We start from the raw sequence: 10,059 nt of genomic DNA, 5'->3' as shown, positions 1-10,059 counted from the left end.
TCAAGGCTGCATCATCTTGGAAACGCTTTCCTTTCAAAAACAACTTCATGGCTGGGAAGAGATGAAAGTCAGAGGGTGCAAGGTCAGGAGAGTAAGGGGGATGGGGGAGGATTTCATAGCCACACGCCCGTGCTTCTGATCTGGCGACATGCGAGTTGTGGACCGGAGCGTTGTCCTGCAGGAGGAGGATACCTTTGCTTATCTTGCCCCGCCTCTTGATTTTGATAGCTTCCCTTAATTTCGTCAAAAGTGAAGCGTAGTAGGCCCCTGTAATTGTGGTACCCTTTGCTAGGAAATCTGTCATCACCACTCCGTCCTGGTCCCAGAAGACTGTGAGCATGACCTTGCCAGCAGAGGGCTGCACCCTTGCCTTCTTTGGAGGTGGTGAGTCCGAGTGCTTCCACTGCTTTGACTGGGCTTTGGTCTCTGGATCATAGTGATGGACCCAAGTTTCATCCTGTGTAATCAGTCTTTTGAAAAAGTTTGACTCATCTTCTTGGCACATCTCCAAATTCATCCTCGAGCACTCGACGCGTTCTTGCTTCTGGAAAGGTGTCAGCAACCTGGGAATCCATCTGGCAGACACCTTTTGCATATGCAAATGCTTATGAATGATAGTTTCCACAGACCCTGTACTAATCTTGACCTCTTGGGCTATTTGGCGAACAGTAATGCGACGATCTTCCAAAATGGCTGCCTCAACTTGACGGACAGATGACTCATCAATGGCAGAACAGGGACGACCAGGTCTGGGAGCTGTTTCCACAGATTTCCGGCCATGTTTGAACTCACGATGCCAGCGTTTTACAAGGCCATATGATGGGACATCATCACCATACGTTTCTTTCATTTCATCAAAAGTCTCCTTTGGTGTGCGTCCTTTCAAATACAAAAACCGGATCACTGCGCGACACTCAACTGGCTCCATTTTACTTCTGACTCAGTTCAAACACATGTAAATCAGTAACCACAATTAGTTCACAGCTGTATTTTGCAACATAACCCATAGAGATATAAATCATTACACATGCAAAATTTCATGTAGATCAGACAACTGGAAGTTGGTCAGGACCATTACTTATTGCACGCCCCTCGTATGTTATTGAGTGCCAGGGACAAGTCTGTTTTCCTGTGTGGATGATATTCAGCACCAAGGACAGGTATTTTGGTAATGAAGGTGTATGGTGTTGAGCGCCAGGGACAAGTTTGTTTACCAGTGTGTGGGTGGTGTTTAGCACCAAGGACAGGTATTTTGGTAATTCGGGTCTATGATGTTGAGCGCCAGGGACAAGTGGTTTACCTGTGTGTGGATGGTGTTCAGCAACAAGGACAGGTATGCTAGCTTATGTGTGTAGTGTTCAGCGACAGGGATACGACTATTTTGCGGTTTTCATCTTCCGATTTCTTACTATGGGACCTTTCCAACCATGCCAAGTGTGCCAGGCCGGAACTTGAACCCTAAGCTACATAACCCTAGCCGGTACCGTGACAGGCTCAAGAAAAGGAGCTAGCGGTTGCGCCTAAACAGTGTCCGTATACTCAAGAATATCTCGGGAATAAAGTATCAAACTATTTTGCGGTTTTCCACTTCCGATTTCTAACTATGGGACCTTTCCAACCATACCAAGTGTGCCAGGCCGGAACTTGAACCCTAAGCTACAATCGGGTTATTAAGTCATCACCCTATAGCTAGCCGGTGCCGTGACAGGCTCAAGAAAAGGAGCTAGCGGTTGCGCCTAAACAGAGTCCGTATACTCAAGAATATCTCGGCAAGGAAGTATCCGACTATTTTGCAGTTTTGACCCTTCAATTCCTTACTTTCGGACCTTTTTAACCATACCAAGTGTGCCAGGCCGGAACTTGAAGCCTAAGCTACAATCGCGTTATTAAGTCATCACCCTAGCCGGTGCCGTGACAGGCTCAAGAAAAAGAGCTAGCGGTTGCCCCTAAACAGGGTCCATATACTCGAGAATATCTCGGGAAGGAAGTATCCAACTATTTTGCGGTTTCACCTTTCAATTCCTTACTATGGGACATTTTCAACCATACCAAGTGTACCAGGCCGGAACTTGAACTCTAAGCTACAATCGCGTTATTAAGTCATCACCCTAGCCGGTGTCGTGACAGGCTCAAGAAAAGGAGCTAGCGGTTGCCCCGAAAGGCTAAACAGGGTCCGTATACTCGAGAATATCTCGGGAAGGAAGTATCCGACTATTTTGCGGTTTTCAACTTTCAATTCCTTACTATGAGACCTTCCCAAGTGTGCCAGGCCGGAACTTGAACCCTAAGCTACAATAGCGTTATTAAGTCATCACCCTAGCCGGTGCAGTGACAGGCTCAAGAAAAGGAGCTAGCGCGCGGTTGCGCCTAAACAGGGCCCTGTACTCAAGAATATCTCGGAAAGGAAGTATCCGACAATTTTGCAATTTTCACCTTTCAATTCCTTACTATGGAACCTTTCCAACCATACCAAGCGTGCCAGGCCGGAACTTGAACCCTAAGCTACAATCGTGTTATTAAGTCATCACCCTAGCCGGTGTCGTGACGGGCTCAAGAAAAGGAGCTAGCGGTTGCGCCTAAATAGGGTCCGTATACTCGAGAATATCTCGGGAAGGAAGTATCCGACTTTTTTGCGGTTTTCAGCTTTCAATTTCTTACTATAGGTCCTTTCCAACCATACCAAGTGTGCCAGGCCGGAACTTGAACCCTAAGCTACAATAGCGTTATTAAGTCATCACCCTAGCCGGTGCCGTGACAGGCTCCAGAAAAGGAGCTAGCGGTTGCGCCTAAACAGTGTCCGTATACTCAAGAATATCTCGGGAAGGAAGTATCCGACAATTTTGCAATTTTCACCTTTCAATTCCTTACTATGGGACCTTTCCAACCATACCAAGTGTGCCAGGCCGGAACTAGAAGCCTAAGCTACAATCGCGTTAATAAGTCATCACCCTAGCCGGGGTCGTGATAGGCTCAAGAAAAGGAGCTAGCGGATGCCCCGAAAGGCTAAACAGGGTCCATATACTCGAGAATATCTCGGGAAGGAAGTATCCAACTATTTTGCGGTTTTCACCTTTCAATTTCTTACTATGGGACCTTTCCAACCATACCAAGTGTGCCAGGCCGGAACTAGAAGCCTAAGCTACAATCGCGTTAATAAGTCATTACATTAGCTGGTGCCGTGACAGGCTCAAGAAAAGGAGCTAGCGGTTGCCCCGAAAGGCTAAACAGGGTCCGTATACTCGAGAATATCTCGGGAAGGAAGTATCCAACTATTTTGCGGTTTTCACTTTTCAATTCCTTACTATAGAACCTTTCCAACCATACCAAGTGTGCCAGGCCGGAACTTGAACCCTAAGCTACCATAGCGTTATTAAGTCATCACCCTAGCCGGTGCCGTGACAGGCTAAAGAAAAGGAGATAACGGTTGCGCCTAAATAGGGTCCGTATACTCGAGAATATCTCGGGAAGGAAGTATCCGACTATTTTGCGGTTTTCACCTTTCAATTCCTTACTATGGGACATTTTCAACCATACCAAGTATGCCAGGCCGGAACTTGAACCCTAAGCTACAATAGCGTTATTAAGTCATCACCCTAGCCGGTGCCGTGACAGGCTCCAGAAAAGGAGATAACGGTTGCGCCTAAATAGGGTCCGTATACTCGAGAATATCTCGGGAAGGAAGTATCCGACTATTTTGCGGTTTTCACCTTTCAATTCCTTACTATGGGACCTTTCCAATCATACCAAGTGTACCAGGCCGGAACTAGAAGCCTAAGCTACAATCGCGTTAATAAGTCATCACCCTAGCCGGGGTCGTGATAGGCTCAAGAAAAGGAGCTAGCGGATGCCCCGAAAGGCTAAACAGGGTCCATATACTCGAGAATATCTCGGGAAGGAAGTATCCAACTATTTTGCGGTTTTCACCTTTCAATTTCTTACTATGGGACCTTTCCAACCATACCAAGTGTGCCAGGCCGGAACTAGAAGCCTAAGCTACAATCGCGTTATTAAGTCATTACCTTAGCTGGTGCCGTGACAGGCTCAAGAAAAGGAGCTAGCGGTTGCCCCGAAAGGCTAAACAGGGTCCGTATACTCGAGAATATCTCGGGAAGGAAGTATCCAACTATTTTGCGGTTTTCACCTTTCAATTCCTTACTATGGTACATTTTCAACCATACCAAGTGTACCAGGCCGGAACTTGAACCCTAAGCTACAATCGCGTTATTAAGTCATCACCCTAGCCGGTGCCGTGACAGGCTCAAGAAAAGGAGCTAGCGGTTGCGCCTAAACAGGGTCCGTATACTCGAGAATATCTCGGGAAGGAAGTATCCGACTATTTTGCGGTTTTCACTTTTTAGTTCCTTACTATGGAACCTTTCCAACCATACCAAGTGTGCCAGGCCGGAACTTGAACCCTAAGCTACAAAAGCGTTATTAAGTCATCACCCTAGTCGGTGCCGAGACAGGCTCCAGAAAAGGAGCTTGCGGTTGCGCCTAAATAGGGTCCGTATACTCGAGAATATCTCGGGAAGGAAGTATCCAACTATTTTGCGGTTTTCACCTTTCAATTTCTTACTATGGGACCTTTCCAACCATACCAAGTGTGTCAGGCCGGAACTTGAACCCTAAGCTACCATAGCGTTATTAAGTCATCACCCTAGCCGGTGCCGAGACAGGCTCGAGAAAAGGAGCTAGCGGTTGCGCCTAAATAGGGTCCGTATACTCGAGAATATCTCGGGAAGGAAGTATCCGACTATTTTGCGGTTTTCACCTTTCAATTCTTTACTATGGGACATTTTCAACCATACCAAGTGTGCCAGGCCGGAACTTGAAGCCTAAGCTACAATCGCGTTATTAACTCATCACCCTAGCCGGTGCAGTGACAGGCTCAAGAAAAGGAGCTAGCGGTTGCGCCTAAACAGGGTACGTATACGCGAGAATATCTCGGAAAGGAAGCATTCGACTATTTTGCGGTTTTCACCTTTCAATTCCTTACTATGCACGGCACGAAAAACGGTATTTAAGGATGCTGAAACCATGCGTAATGTTGACGTATTTTCCTCCTTTACGGCTCTATACACCACGCCCTTAAGACATGTTTAAACTTCACGTTTATTTGATCTTAAGCCTCTTTACGTCTCATATACGTGTGCATTTAGAGGATTATAACGTGTGTTTAGGTGCCTTTTCAGCAGTTTAAAGTTGCCATAAATATCTATTAAAATGCCCTTAAGACATGTTTAAAATTCACGTATATTTGATCTAAAGCCTATTTACGTCTAATATACGTGTGCATTAAGTGGATTATAACGTGTGTTTAGGTGCCTTTTCAGCAGCTTAAATTTGCCATAAATACTTATTAAAACGCCCTTAAGACATGTTTAAACTTCACGTTTATTTGATCTAAAGCCTATTTACGTCTCATATACGTGTGCATTAAGAGGATTATAACGTGTTTAGGTGCCTTTTCAGTAGCTTAAATTCGCCATAAATATCTATTAAAACGCCCTTAAGGCATGTTTAAACTTCACGTTTATTTGATCTAAAGCCTATTTACGTCTCATATACGTGTGAATTAAGAGGATTTAATGTGTCTATATTTTTCTTTTTAGCAGCTTAAAGTTGTCATAAATACGTATTAAAACACCCTTAAGACATGTTTAAAGTTCCCTCTGTACGTCTCATATACGTGTGCATTAAGTTGATTATAAGGTGTGGATAAGTGCCATTTTAGGAGAATAATCATTAGCACATTTCAAAACAAGAAAATACAATGGATGAAACTTTGAAATTTTATTGAATTACGAGAAAATATTACATGGAAAAGTAAAAAAAAACTACAGCCTACTAGGTATTTGTGGCCTTTCATTCTGATGTAGTCGGCAGTTGAAACAATCACAACGGTTGCGCAATTCCGTGCAGCAGTCCACAGTCCCATTTCCAGTGTCGGGTGAAGCGTCTCGGCGTAAGTTAAAAAGAGCACACACGTAACTACAGTTCCATCTGGTCACCACAGGAATAAGAATCCGGTAAGATCTAGAGTAGTGGCCGATATGACTCGTGTTGTTGGATGGTCCTGGATTCTGTGAACGCGAAACATGTTCAGCTTGCAGTGTCGGCTTCTATTAATCCGGATGGTACAAGGGCCGTGATTTCCATTATTCTGTGTCGATTTCCAACAACAACAGCTTTTACAGAATGATAGCCACCTCGTATCTTTGAGTCAAATTCCGTCACCGGGGGTCCTAGGCGGTAAAAGCGGTGTCGCGGCCACAACTTGAAGGCTAGAACAGGCCCAAACTTTCTTCAATACTTCTCTTCAAAAATGAACGCCTGGAAAATAACCGCTCCTTGTCGTACGTATGGCCCGTAAATTTGAAACCCCCACTCTTTTCTGCCATTGGATACATCCTATCACATGACACAGCTGTGCCACAGACGGACCAAGGAAGTTCAACCTCCTTGGACGGACGGAGGTGTGCGCCCCATGGCGAGTACGAAATAACGCTGAATAAATTTACATCTTGCCTGCCCACGCAAATCACCATAATTAACCCAAACAAACACGAGCAACACGAGAAGACACCGCCTGTGTGCACAAACTGTTCTTTCTCGACGCTTGCTTGTAGATAAAGAAATAAACATATTTCGTACATTTACCTGTAGTAAGAACTGCTTGCCGTTTTATAGAGAAAACACAACTCACTGCACAAAACGCTATACCTACTACATCCTTATTCTTCAAGCAGAGGTTGAGTCGCGGAGATATTCATAGCAGTAGTCGGGATTTCTACCGTCTCTTAGCTCGAGTGTCAACTTGCCACAAAGAAAACAGGCGGCCTCACCCTGATGTAGACCCTGGAATTTCAGAACATATATGCGGTATAAAATAAAAAGGAAAGGGTCTCCTCCTGTTCGCAGAAACTGCGCTTCAAACATGCCGTATGTTCAGCAGAAAAAGGCAACGTTTCAAAAAATCTTTGAGACGGTATTAGCTAATAGATAAAACGGGGGTAGTGCCCCCAAGTTTGCTTAAGCTACGCGGATTCAAAGATTAAACATGTCGTATGTTCAACAGAAATACGCAACATTTCATATACGTCTTGGCAACATATAAGGTAAACGGGGGAGGTCTCCCCTAGTTCGCTTAAACTGCGCGATTCAAAGATTAAACATGTCGTATGTTTTACAGAAATACGCAACATTTCATATACGTTTTGGCAACATATAAGCTAAACGGGGGAGGTCTCCCCTAGTTCGCTTAAACTGCGCGGATTCAAAGATTAAACATGTCGTATGTTCAACAGAAATACGCAACATTTCCTATACGTCTTGACAACATTTAAGCTAAACGGGGGAGGTCTCCCCTAGTTCGCTTAAACTGCGCGGATTCAAAGAGTAAACTTGTTGTATGTTTTAGAAATACACAACATTTCATATACGTCTTGACAACATTTAAGCTAAACGGGGGTGGTCTCCCGAAGTTCGCTTAAACTGCGAGGATTCAAAGATTAAACTTGTTGTATGTTTTACAGAAATACGCAACATTTCATATACGTTTTGGCAGCATATAAGCTAAACGGGGGAGGTCTCCTCTAGTTCGCTTAAACTGCGCGGATTCAAAGATTAAACATGTCGTATGTTCAAAACAAATACGCAACATTTCATATACGTTTTGGCAACATATAAGCTAAATGGGGGAGGTCTCCCCTAGTTCGCTTAAACTGCGCGGATTCAAAGAATAAACATGTCGTATGTTCAAATGAAATACGCAACATTTCATATACGTCTTGGCAAATATATTAACGGGTGAGGTCTTCCCTTCTTTGCGTAAATGACGGTTCGAAATAAATTATATATATGGCATCCTTCGGTCAATATTGACCATGGTATACGCAACATTTTATATAACGTAAAATAGCGCATATAAGCTAACCGTGAGAGGTTCTCCCCTGTTCGAATTAAACCTTGCGAACAGAAAGTTTGAATACGTCAAATGTTTTCGGAATAGCTAAAAAACACAGAAGATTATTGTATTTGACTTTGTATTGTATTGTATTTGTATTTGCTGAGGTATAAACATAACATTTTGTACCAGAAAGCGCAAGAATTTTAAGTTTTGACTGTAAATCTTGCCACTGTTATAAAACAGATGACGCAATGTTTTATCTAACACCAGACAAAGGCTTATTACATTTGACTTAGCCGGTTAACATGTATTTTGTGACAGATCTAGAGAAACGGTATTTGTCCGTTTTGACAGAAAATATTTTTGAGACATTTAAGTTCACTTTTCGACATACTAAAATACATGTAAAATTCACGTAAAGAAACACAACAGATTAAGTTAGATTTACAAACGCTGAAATCTTCCGTAAATACCAAATGTATGTTTCCGATGCCTTTGATAGATCTTAAAATCTGCTGAAATATTTCTCCGCCTTTAAGGGCTTTATACGTATCTCTAAAACTTTGCTTAAAAAGTTGTTTTCGTGCTGTGATGGGACCTTTCCAACCATACCAAGTGTACCAGGCCGGAACTTGAACCCTAAGCTACAATAGCGTTATTAAGTCATCACCCTAGCCGGTGCAGTGACAGACTCAAGAAAAGGAGCTAGCGGTTGCGCCTAAACAGGGTCCGTATACTCGAGAATATCTCGGGAAGGAAGTATCCGACTATTTTGCGGTTTTCACCTTTCAATTCCTTACTATGGGACCTTTCCAACCATACCAAGTGTGCCAGGCCGGAACTTGAACCCTAAGCTACAATCGCGTTATTAAGTCATCACCCTAGCTGGTGCCGTGACAGGCTCAAGAAAAGGAGCTAGCGGTTGCCCCGAAAGGCTAAACAGGGTCCATATACTCGAGAATATCTCGGGAAGGAAGTATCCGACTATTTTGCGGTTTTCACCTTTCAATTCCTTACTATGGGACCTTTCCAACCATACCAAGTGTGCCAGGCCGGAACTTGAACCCTAAACTACAATCGTGTTATTAAGTCATCACCCTAGCCGGTGCCGTGACAGGCAGTGTTTGAAAGAAAGGAGCTAGCGGTTACGCCTAAACAGGGTCCGTATACTCGAGAATATCTCGGGAAGAAAGCATCCGACTATTTTGCGGTTTTCTCTTTTCAATTCCTTACTAGGGGACCTTTCCAACCATACCAAGTGTGTCAGGCATGAACTTGAACCCTAAGCTACAATCGCGTTATTACGTCATCACCCTAGCCGGTGCCGTGACAGGCTCAAGAAAAGGAGCTAGCGGTTGCGCCTAAACAGGGTCCGTATACTCGAGAATATCTCGGGAAGGAAGTATCCGACTATTTTGCGGTTTTCACCTTTCAATTCCTTACTATGGGACCTTTCCAACCATACCAAGTGTGCCAGGCCGGAACTTGAACCCTAAGCTACAATCGCGTTATTGATTAATAAGTCATCACGCACCCTAGCCGGTGCCGTGAAAGGCTCAAGAAAAGGAGCTAGCGGTTGCGCCTAAACAGGGTCCGTATACTCAAGAATATCTCGGGAAGGAAGTATCCGACTATTTTGCGGTTTTCACCTTTCAATTCCTTACTATGGGACATTTCCAACCATACCAAGTGTGCCAGGCCGGAACTTCAACCTTAAGCTTCAATCGCGTTATTAATGTGTGGGGATCATGTTCAGCACCAAGGGCATGTATTCTGGTAATGTGAGTTTATGGTGTTGAGTGTCAGTGACAAGTTCCTTTTACCTGTGTGTGGATGGTGTTTAGCACCAGGGACAGGTATTTTGGTAATGGGGGTGTATGATGTTTAACACTTGGGACAAGTCTGTGTGTGGATGGTGTTTAGCACTAAGGACAGGTGCATTTGCCTTTTCAAAAAACAAAAGTGCTGCAGCTTGACACTCTAAATAGCGAAACTCTCTAAGTAGGGAAACAGCAATGCATTCATGTTGGCACTTAAAGAAAAGAAATGACATCCTGTTTGATTTTGGAATCGTTATCCGTCTCTCCTACTTGGTCTTAACGTAATTTCTGAACAGAAAATTGTACTTTCTACCAATACGAGCCCCACTG

Source organism: Branchiostoma floridae, chromosome 6, assembly GCF_000003815.2.
Source record: "Branchiostoma floridae strain S238N-H82 chromosome 6, Bfl_VNyyK, whole genome shotgun sequence".
In the NCBI taxonomy this organism is placed as follows: domain Eukaryota; kingdom Metazoa; phylum Chordata; class Leptocardii; order Amphioxiformes; family Branchiostomatidae; genus Branchiostoma; species Branchiostoma floridae.
The sequence above is the reverse complement of the archived record's forward strand: the minus strand, read 5'-3'. Positions refer to the sequence as shown.